The 12,088-nt window shown below is 38.1% G+C and overlaps 1 protein-coding gene across 1 annotated transcript in view; it reads right to left on the bottom strand.

Annotated features, from left to right (window-relative positions):
* The window catches only part of LOC140277416 (transmembrane protein 132D-like), a 142,605-nt gene that overhangs the window by 63,177 nt on the left and 67,340 nt on the right, over positions 1-12,088 (bottom strand). The window lies entirely within an intron of this gene.

Below are 12,088 nucleotides of genomic sequence, written 5' to 3'. Positions count from 1 at the left end.
CAACTGAAAAAAAAACACAATACAAGTGTGTACACAGTTTGTGTGTGTGTGTGTGTGTGTGTGTGTGTGTGAGAGAGAGAGAGAGAGAGAGAGAGAGAGAGAGAGAGAGAAATCAAATCAGTGTCTCAGATCCAGCTTTCTGGAAGAGATCCTATACCAGAAGCCTGAGAGTTTGAGGGTTCTGCACATTATCTTAGTTGGTGCCAAGACTGCATTATTCTACATCAAATATGGGCTAAATACAACCTGAATTATCTCAATATGGCCAGCAGTGTCAATATGTATATATATTTTTAGATTTTTGAAAACAAATCTATAAAACCTGCAGTTTAGAGGCTTATTTTACAACATGGCTTCAAAAACTTTGGGAAGACTAATGGTGCTATAAACTGGCTTAACTTTCAGTCAAAACAATGAAAAAAAAAAAGAAAACAAACACCAGTGTAGCGTAGCTTTTTAATAAAGAATAACTATACTTTTCATTCCTGCCTGGCAGGAGGTATGGTTTTACCTAATTTGGATTTCTGGCACCATTTTCTGAAATCTTTCCAACCCGGTGATCAACCAATAGCTAAGAAACAGTGCCTATGACACACTCTGAGAGACAGGCCCCCTTATTTGCATATTGAAGCAGACATGCACACACGAATCAAAATCAAAGATAGAGCAATGAAAAAAGAATACAGGGTAATAAAAGAGCTTTGGGAAATGAATAAATAATGAAAAAATGATATTAATAGAAACAATAGAGAATAAATAAATATATAACTAAACAATGAATTGTACAATGGCAATGAAATGCATCAATAAATAAGTTTGAAATGACTAGAAGGATTTTATATATGAAGTTATATATATAACTGGGATAGGCTCTGGCCCCCTGCAATTGAATTAAATGGGTATAGAAATGGATGGCTGGATATATCCTCTATACGTTATATACTATGTTCCCATATATTGAGAATCTAAGTTTATGTTAAACTGAAAGTGAAAGTATTAACCAATAAGTTTATTCATTAGAAAACAATTAGTGCACATAGTGAATTAAAGAGTGACCTTACATGAAAAGTCTTGCTTTATACTTTACCCTGTCCCAAAGATAAGAGCAATACAATGGCTCTATTTTACCATCTTCTCTTTTTGTTTTCAAAGGACTCCAATCTCTGCAACCTCTATCTCACTAATATCTTCCATTATTCATGGTCACAGTGGGCGGAAATACAAGTGTTGAAAAACCATGACCCCTTCCTCTTCCGACACACCATAGCTCTTCCTATCCTCCTCTGTCGCATGAAATTATCATGAAGTACTCAAGTGGCTTCTGGTACTTTTGTTTTTTCCAACATAACAAATTGTTCTTGTTCAAACCTAAAGAAAGCACAACTGGAGCAAGATATTTTACATGGAAAAAAGAGGCAATAAAGAAAAAAGATGGCAAAAGAAAGGAGGTCTGGAGTTGAACACCAACTGTACAAAAATGGGGAGGCAAAAGAAACATTTCCCTTCAGTTGAACATGAACTTTCATTTGCTCACATAAAACAAAAATAAATAATTAAGAGACTAGTTCTCATTCTGGATCGGTGAAAGACTTGCAAAATACGAAGAAAAAAACATGAATACGAGTATTCATGGAGGGGATAAAGATATGAGACCCATGCAGTTATCCTGCACAGCCATTACATCTTCTATGTTTAACTGGTCTCTTTTGATCTTATCTGGTCGCTGCTGAAGTAATAACGGGCTTTGTGATGGTCGCTGCTCCTGACGAGCAAAGATAAAGGCCGCTGGTGTGGAGGATGCAGACAGTAACTAGGGGGGCGGCAGCAGATTGCTGTCTGCCCTCTTGTTTCCAAGTTGTCACCTTTTCCACAGCACAGTAATAACTAGGAACGCACAAGCAGATTTAGCACTGACAGAGGACTACAAGGGGAACAATTACCAAGTTAATTCAATATGACGTACTGATCACATAACAAACTCCAGTTTGAAGGTTCAAATGAATGCTTTGGGTATGATTAGGTATGTTTTCTTCCTTCTCAGCTTTTTTTTATAGCATGAGAGAACCTTTATGTGGTTAGATTGTTGCTGTTTTAATGACCTTTTCATTTGATTAGACTATTGCGTTTCTTCATAAACTCAATTTCAAGACTATTTTGGCTGTTGGCCAGACGTAATCTAGCTGTTTAAAATATACCACTATATTGTTTTTTTTAATTATCTTTGGCATTTCAGAGTAAATGATGATTTAATCAATTAATTAGGTAGTTAGTTGATGAATTAATCAATACTGAGTTCCAGCGAAGCATTCCTGAACTACAATGATGTTGTGTTCTCTGTTGTTGTGATACCTGCCGTCTCTCTTTGTTTCTGTTTTTTCTTTCTTTGTTTCTGTTTTTTCTTTCTTTGTTTCTGTTTTTTCTTTCTTTGTTTCTTTCTTTGTTTCTTTCTTTCTTTCTTTGTTTCTTTGTTTCTTTCTTTCTTTCTTTCTTTCGTTCTTTCTCTCTCTCTCTCTCTCTCTCTCTCTCTCTCTCTATCTCTCTCCCTTCCTTCCTTCCTTCCTTCCTTCCTTCCGTCGAATTGAGTATGGGGCCTAACAAATGGCATGTTGTAAAAGAGATTGGTTTGGTTAATGTGATTTCTGGTGAGGGAGGACAATTGGAGATGGTTGTGGGGGGGCAATAAAGGAAAGAAATTTGAAAGGAAACCCCCTTTCACATACATCAGCACATGAAGCTGCCTCATTAATTCCATGAAAACCTGCATCAGTGAGATGAGTATTTACAGATGACAGAAAAGACCGTTTTCAACTCTCCCTCCCATACCTGATTGATTCTGAAAAATGACACACCAGAGCTGCCTCTGACAAAATAACATGTCAACGTACCCTCTGCTCCAAGTTGCCTTTTGAATGCTGAAATGCCACAAAATGCATGAATATTAATGCACTTTACACAGCAGGAAATATAATAGAATGCAAAGTGTTTGGAAAATGTTAGAAAGCTGTAGACGATCAGCTGTTGAATATTTTATAATTCTACCTGTGCCACAGTTATTCTAACAAAGTTACATGAAAAGTTAAAGTATTACCAGTCCACCAGAGAGGTGTGACAATGCCTGCACCAAATTTTGTGAGAATCTCTCAGAGCAACAAAGTTTGAGGTTAATGGTGCTGTTGTGGAAGGTCATTAAGAATCATCTTTTGGCCACAACAGATATCTGCCAAACCTGACGGCAACCAAGCCTACAATTGTTGAGATTTTGTACCTGGATGACAGACTGATCTACAGAGCCATGGCAAAAAATTGCTAAAAAGCTTATATAACTGATGCTTGACAGATCATTCCAGAATAGGGGTCCTGACAATGAAGCCTATATCACCCCTATCTTGTGTCCATTTTCTTTTTATTATAGAGCCCACTACCCAGTAGAGAATGATATAACCTTATAGTGGTGTAGTATGTTTTCCAAATAAATATTTGACCTCAGCGTAGTGTACAATCAGTGATCATTAAGTAAGAGCTATCCTCAATTGCAACAGAAAAGAAGATGGCAGATAATTAGAGATGAAGGCACAGTAGAGGTAAGAGCATAATCACTAATCTGACTAATAGGCTATGTACTGTCAGCAGCAAAGAATTGCCAATTTGCAACTTAAGTACCAATACTGCTTTTAGATGTGGACTTTGCATGTTCATTCATGTTCATATAAGTCGAGACCTGTCCCCTGTATCCCATGAGGAGTTTAAAGGTTTGAATAAACCATTGGCAACAAAAGACAAAAGGACAGGAGTATATAAGGGTGGATGAAAAAGGACAAAGGATGGGGAAAACATTCAGAGGAAGACAGGAGTTTTACAGACAGCTTTATTGGTTAAGAGACTGAAGTAAAGTCAGCACTGGCATTTGCTGTCTGTTCTGATCTTACATTTTTAACAACAGAGAGGTATCAATGTCACCCTCAAGATAAATTTTGCAAAGGTATTACTCCCATTAAACTCTAAGTTGAAATAATCAAAATAAGAAGAAACAGGAGAAAAATGGCTCCCTGCATTGCAATCCAGGTGATAACAGATCATTACTTTGGCTGTGATGAGGGACATAGACTTGAGAGAACCCAATGACTTCACACGCACACGCACACATCCACAGACACACACAACTTGGCCTGTGCCTATATCAGATATAATGTTAATACATTCTCAGGTAAGGAGCTGGTAGAGAAAGTGAACTTTTACTTGAGTATAAAAGAAAAAGCTCTGTCAAAAAGAATGCACCTTTGGCTCCAGCATCACATGGGAAAGACAGAGCCAGATGGAAAAAAACTGCATTACAGATGAGCCAAAGCACCCGAAACCAAGCATCATTACTAAACCCCACTGAAACACTCAAGAAAAAAATGAAGAATCCCGCAAATTACAAGTGGGTTTGGCAGTTTGTTGGATAAAGGTAACTATGTTCAATTCATCCTCGAGGATATTTTGCAAATGAATTCTAAACAGCTAACTTATTTGAGTTGAAGTTTCCAACAGAAGGCGGAATTGGCCAAATTAAAATTACATTGAGCTTGTTTGGTTGCCCCATGTTCCTTAATTCTCAACCACCTGCGGCTAAATCTAGTTATAAAATAAACACACAAGCTGTTGGGTATAACAGACATGCTTTCTTTATATTTCCCCCTCCCTCTTTTCTCTCCTTGCTCCAAAACAAAATCATCTCCATCACCTCAGGGGGAAAATCAAATTAAATAGTAGCCGCTGACACATGAATCAGGCTGGGACCTGGACCAACAAATTAGTAAGGTGAAACAGGGCTATGGAGGAAATGCTCTGAGTCAATTAGCTGAGGGGTAGTTGTCACCAGAGTGTTTTTAGGGCCGAGTGGACACAGGCTGATGTGGAGATAAATAGGGAGCTAATTCAATTAATGAGTTTGATGCTGCTTTTCCCATTATCAGAGCTAGTTGGAAGTGCTGGTGCATGGCAATGCTGCAAACAGAGGACAAGATTAAAGCTATCAGATGTAGAGCGCTCGCCAGACAAAGCTCATCTCCACCCATGCATTCTGCTGCATCTCTCTCCAACTCCCTCTTTTGTCTCACTTTCAGCACATCTCTTCTCCTGACTATCATTTCCCTCTGAAACATTCAGCTTCGCTCACTGCATCAACACACCAGAGCTCCCTTGGTGCCCTGTGCTTCATTGATTTATTTATTTCTAAAAAGAAATCAAAGATCCTGCACACTGTTAGTCATGCTAATTTATTTTATTTAATTACCTTAACTCTTGTGCGTAAACTTTCATTAGGTAATTTGAAGGTCTACTGACTGAAACATCTTAATTAAGTAAAGTGCGTTTAAGTGACTGGCAGTTTGTTGGAACTCTGAATACTTCTTAGTTTACAGTTATTGGCCCAGCACACCTGTAATTAAGACTTGATGGTGCATGTGAACACTTTTGAAAGTTTTTAGCCTCACTAGCAATAAGGTTTTAGGGTCAATGCATCCACCTCTATAGGACACTGTAAAATATCTCTTCAAGTACAAGATGCTTTGACATAAATTTTTGTAGAAGTGTTGATAGCCCCCAGAGCACAAAGCCTTTTTTGATTTTTACAATCCCATGACTAGTGTGAAATATACACTGAATGACCTATTGACCAATTTTGTGCCCAAATCTTGCTATTTTCACAATCAGCATTATATTTTAACAGAATTGTCTTTCAGCTGCCTCTAATCCGTTCCTTGTTCATGCTTGAAAATGAATCAATGAACAAATCAATGACCTTTTAGCTATCATCCCCTAACCTTCATCCACGCCCTTTAATTTTACCAGGATGTTGCTGGAAAAGTGATGCTGGAAAATGAAACCTTTCTTAAAGCTTATCTGGCCCTTCACTCATGTGAAATGCCAATTTCACTTCTTGCTGACATCGACTGCCTCCTCATCCCACCATTTTTTCACAGATCAATATCTTTGTTGTCCAAACAAGAGAGTGAATGGATGTGTTTTGAAGACATCAGAGCTGTGAAGGGTTAAAAGCTGTCCATCTATCAAGGGACAAGGATGATCAAACAGAGCACCATTAAGTGCTACTTAGTAATATGAACTGGATTATATTGAGTTCTGAGTAATTGAGTAGATGCTGACTGTCATCGAACACTAGGCACATTTACAATCAGACGACTACACAGAGAACTGTACTTTCCGACAAAAAACCCGGACAGTATGCTTTTCATTTGAGAAGAAGCAGAGAACAGAATTACTGACTGCCCTCTTCCAAATTTGTCTAAAAAACAGACAGAGTGGTGATGCCTTATCCGTGGTAACATCTAAAATCTTTCTTACAGCTGTAGAGACTTTCTTTTTTATGAGAGGGAAAAGCAGCCATATGACTGACAAGTAGAACATGGACCTGAGAACTGGGAACAAACGCTTTCCTTAATAAAAAGAGATGCAATAACTTCAAAAGACTTCAAAAGGGAAGAGGCTGGAAATGTGAGCTGGCCATCACCTCATGACATGAACAAATCCATGACAGATCAAGAGCAATCATATGGGCAAGACCACTGTGAAAGGAATTAGAGTCTAATTCAGAGAAAATCCAAAGCCCTTAGGTCGAACGGAACATTTCATTTAAAAAGCTGGGCAATGTTTCATACATCTTAAATACATCTTAGTGCTGAGAAGATCTTTATTACCCTGTCAATGAATAACAACTTCCAAGGTTCTATCGACCTTTGATCCAGGGGCCCTGGTGTTATATCATAGGGAATATGAAATAAACCAAATGGACCACATAGACCACAAAGTGTCAAAGATCTGTGATGTTACATGTGGTACATTGCCCATTTTGGTAAATTTATTTTAGTTTCAATCACTTGTGACACCTGTGCAACCATGGGCCCTCATGGGCTAAAGTCACAATAAATGGCCTTATTATTCTCTAGAAATGTTTTTTCCTTGCATTTTCTAAAAAGCTAAAAGAAAAAGATTGACTAGCTTAAACAAATTAGGCTTATGCAGTCCTAAAAAAATATTGCTCCATAAGCAAAGGTTGTAACAGAGTTATCAGGTTAATATAACATGATGGCACTAACGAGGAGTCTCTGCAGACCGCATGCTGCTTAGGGCCATAATGCAGCCCATGAATAAGCCATCACACAATACAAGGAGGACTAACATATAATTAAGGCATTATTTAGTTTAAAAAATAGATAAAGATTATAGGAAAGGACATTCTAGCTTATAAAATTAAATATACCACAGTCTGCAGTTTAGAGCACTGAATGACTGTGCTTTCTTCAATCGTCCTCAAACTCTCATTATGTCCAAATGTCACATTATGTCTGTAACAAAATTGTTAGAAAAACAGTCAAAGACACAAAGAGCGTTATTCTGAATAAAGAAACAGGCCATATGTGGGTGGGTATTGCCTGAAATGATACTGAGCTCTCTGTGTATGTGTGTACTGACTGTGTACATAAAAGCGGGCAAAGGGGATGATGACACCAAGGGGTGTGACAGTGCAACAACCATTGTGGCCTAAAGCAAGTCACCTCCAGTACATCAGACATTGGCTCTCATAACAACGTAACAATCCAAATGTAAAATCCAAGAATATTGCCAGTTTGGTGCCCTACTTATTGAAAAATTTTGATCCCCTCTTGAATCACAGAGGCAAGCATGGGATTTTAGATAAACTCTAATTTGAAATGTGTGTCACGATGGCTTTCCTTTTTATTTTTCATGTTTGCTGGGTAGTAAAACTCCCAATTTTCAATTTAATTTAATGCTGGTTTTAAGGAACTAACTACTACTACTTTTGTGCTGTAAATTATAGTTGAAGGAATGAGGTCATGTTGTATCAGACAGAAGCTTGATCCCTATGGCTGCCATTTGAAAGGAAGCCTAGTCAGTTAAATATGTAATATAAACACACACAGTCACTGCCTCCAGTAAACCTACTTGACACAAGTTTGAATTCAGAGGCTAAAAATTAGATTTCGCAGTTGCTCTGTGGGGTTGGATGGATGATCCAGGGCTGATCCAATATTTGGATGAATGCAGGAGAGGCCAAACATTATAATCTCAGGATGTAGCTGGGCAGATTATGGCAAATTGGTAAACCTGATGTAGAACGGGTTTCACAGATTAACTCTGATGTTGTTGTTGATGCAATAATTTGGCAAATTTTTAGTTCCTGTATCGCATCATATCGCAAATTTGCCTCTAATGGCTTGACAGTCTGTACGCTGCTATACTTAGACCTTTTGTTCAAGCAAGGAAAAACTCCAAGAAAGGAAAGCATCATAACTGCAGACGGTTCGGAATGGGGCAAATTATACTGTTGGTTGATAACGCAAGAGTTTTTATGCTGGATCGGTTAACCCACTCACTTTTGCTTTGCTGCCATCTTTGCCCATTTTTGAGAATGTTATCGAGTTGGTGTTAGCATCTAGCAAGAAGGGCATATACTGCGTGTGCTGTTATATTCTACTGTATCTAAATCATGTGCTATTCAAAGCTAGTTTATGATACTGACATTTTTACCACATATTTTACTCAGAAATTGTTCCCAGATAATGTTTATTATTCTCCCAACCAGCTATTGTAAATCAAGTAGAGAAGCAACAGAAAAATCATAATAGCTGTATATATGCAAATTATATCCATCTGAGGCCATTACTGAATCAATTAATCTTTGGCAATCATTAAAACATTTTAATCAGAATCTTTACAAATGCTTGACTATTCATTACACTCTCTAATTAAGATAATAAATTGTATGAGCTCACTGTTGTGGGTGGTTTTGATTTGACACATGGGGGACAAACACATAAGCCAGCTTGGACTGATGAAATGTGTTGTATAAATGACAGTGAGAGCTGAGGATGTTGAGAAGAAGCTAAATGCTTGTTTTCTCCTGTCTTCATCACTGACTCCCTAAGGGTTGAAGGCAGTAGATGTGAGGTCAGGTGATCAAGATCTGGGGGTCATGTATTATGTGAGTCTTTCAGCTTTACTGAGGTCTGGGACTATCGATACCTAATGTTTCTGATTCATTTCTAGGTGCCGGTGTGAGTGAGTTGTAGGAGTCCTGCCAACAGTAGATACATTACGGGTCTGAATATTGTTGTATTTGTCATTATATTGTGACATTTATGTGGAGCTGTGGAGGGGGGTGGGGGCAGCACTGTGAGTGGTGAGGTGGCAAAGTTAGAAGAAGATGACAGCTATCATGCTAACCCAACATTACCCAGCTAAAAGCTGTCATAATTGTGACATGAAATATTGGGTAAATGTCAGAGACATTGGCAGTTGAAAAGAAAATGCAAACTCGCCAAATAAATAAATTCCATCTTGATTTAATTTCATTCCTTCTCCAAGGACAAAATAAGGTGTTTGTCTGAAATGTTTACAAATTCTCCTCTGCACCATAATGGTGCAGATCATTTGATAATTCAGAGGTGAAATTGCACTTAAATCAATTCAAGTCTGATCTGCAAAAGCTGGCATGTCAACCACAACACTAATTCGATTTGCCCTTCATCATTTGCACTGGTGGGATTTGCTGAACAGTCACCATCAACAGCCTCCTCGACATGCAGGAGACAGGGAAAGGCCCAAAGTCCCAACAATCAACTGGCAAGATTTGAAATGTGTGCGTGTGTGTGTCTTTCTGTCTGTATAAAGAATGTGATAATAGGAAGAAAAAGAGGCAATTGAATTAAAGATGTAGGGCTGATTCATGGGATGAATAATTGACTCTGATAAAGGTGTGGACAGAAAAATATCTCATAATCCCTGGTGGCTGCTGCCTTTTGCTTGTATTGCAAAAGTATACAATAAAGAGAAGATTTTTTGGGGATTTGTTTTTGAGTAAAATGTTACCCTACCACTCTGGTACAAACACAGCAATCTATATGAAAAAACATGGGGATTTGAAAACAAGTATGTTTCTCTGAGCGTTTTGCAGAGTGGTTTGTTATCAGTAGTGTCATGATATACCTCATTATACCTCCCAATCTTTACTAATATTCTCCCAGTTTCCCTCTCAAAGATCTGAGACCAACTAGATCTACAAAACAAAATAATACACACAATTTTCTAAAAGAAAACTGATCCTATAATTTTCCCTTTCCATCCATCCGAGTTCAGGTCACTATGACAGCAGGCTAACCAGGATATTGCAGACATGCCCATCCTGAGCAACATTTCCCAGCTCCACTTGGCAAATTTTGAGGCATTTCCTGACCAGATGAGATCTGAATTCCCTCAAGTTCTGGGTCTATCCTGGGACATACTTAGAAAGCCTCCACAGGAGGATGCCTTGCAGGTTTTCTCCTCAGATGCCCTTACATCCTCAGCTGGCTTTCAAAGCAAAGAAGCAGTGCCACTACAACATGCTCCTTCATTATGTCGCAGCCCTTCACTTAGTCTCTTAGGCTGTGCATTGTCACCCCACAAAGGAAAGCTAGTTTGGCAGCTTTTATAGACAATCTCATTATTTTAGTCACTGGTCAAAGCTCACGATGATGGGTGAGAACGTTGAACCTTTCTGTTGATCAACTAGTTAATCAAGAGCTCGCCTTCCAGCTATGCTCCTTTTTAGCCATAACTGGTACAACAACTGCATATGGATATAACTGCATATGTATTTTTCTATAGCTAACTCTTCATGAGCATCTTGTTGTGCTTTGCATTGCATAGAAAATCTAAAATACTGGAGTTTGAATCAACTAATCAAAAAATAATAATATTGTGGACAAACATTTCCCACACTGCAAACAGCAATAAAGTAGACTTAATAACATATTTTTTCTGTTAACAACCGTGCAAGACAACATTATCCTTGCAAAATAGTTTCATCATGAACTGTTCATGGTATAAATTTTTGAAAATGTGCCTCAAATCAACAAAGACGAAGGCAGAATGAAATTTAAAGAATATTCAAGCCATATAAGCAAGCCGATGGTGGATTTGGGCATAGTCTCACACATAGAAACGAATACGGTTTGTTCAAATGCTGTGAAAAATTCACTTATTTCTTTTCTTTTTTTTCTAATCAAATGTGAACATGGAGGAGATCTTTATAGCTCAACCAGTTGAGAAAAGCCCCACATTCAGAACCTGCATGTCACTCCCCCTCTCTATCTGCCATCTACCTATCTACCCTTCACTGCATCTAACAAAATGTAGAGGTTAAAAAAAAGAAAAACAATGAATGTCAACGTGTGTGCGGCAGCTCTTGGAGTTTAATTTCGATCCTTGTGAACAAATATTTGCCCGTACTGTGAGGGCCATGTTGTCCTTGCTGCTGTGCTTTTGTCAGAGCTTACAAGCATGGCAAGTACACTTGCACTGTGTTGTGTAAAAAAGACACCACTTGGGCTCGCAATTTATTTGACTATATGACAAGAAACACTTATCAGGAGAGACGAGAGTCGTACGAAATAATCTCACACTTGGTTATGTTTCGATAGCTGGTTAAAATTTCCCGTCTAGCTGTCATTTTTGCTTTTTCCTCAGACTGTTGGTCATGCTTGTGCTTCATCAATGCTTTGAGAAAATATTCACTGCCAGCGGTCTTAAACCTTACGAGCAAGTGAGCAGAAGCAGAAATTGTAAATCTGATAAATGGACCGCATTTATATTTAAATACCGTAACAGACATAACACTCATGAATTTGCCCTCAACTTACATATTTCCTGCATAAAACGATAACTTCAGAAACGGTGGATAAGGGGAAAATTTTCAAGCTTTTGTTGCTGTTTCTTGCTTGCTGTCTAATAAAGGCAATGCATTACCAAAACATCTTTTTTTTTACCAAGAAAAAAACAATGATTGCAGTATTTAGGAATCTGGATCTCTGTCTGGCATCATCTCTGGCCTTCTGTTCTCAGGAAATCTCATAAAAAAATGAGTAAAAACAGGTCTCTGTAAATGACCGTGTTCACACCTGTGTTAACATGTTTTTGTTGTTCTTTAGGACCTTCTCCTTGCATGCTGCATTAATAAGATGCTAAATAGCATGCCAATTGACACAAAAAATATATAATAATAATGTTTTATCTGGTCATGTATTTA

Source organism: Leuresthes tenuis, unplaced genomic scaffold (genome assembly GCF_036924035.1).
Source record: "Leuresthes tenuis unplaced genomic scaffold, fLeuTen1.0.hap1 SCAF_19, whole genome shotgun sequence".
Lineage (NCBI taxonomy): Eukaryota > Metazoa > Chordata > Actinopteri > Atheriniformes > Atherinopsidae > Leuresthes > Leuresthes tenuis.
The sequence above is the reverse complement of the archived record's forward strand: the minus strand, read 5'-3'. Positions and strand labels throughout refer to the sequence as shown.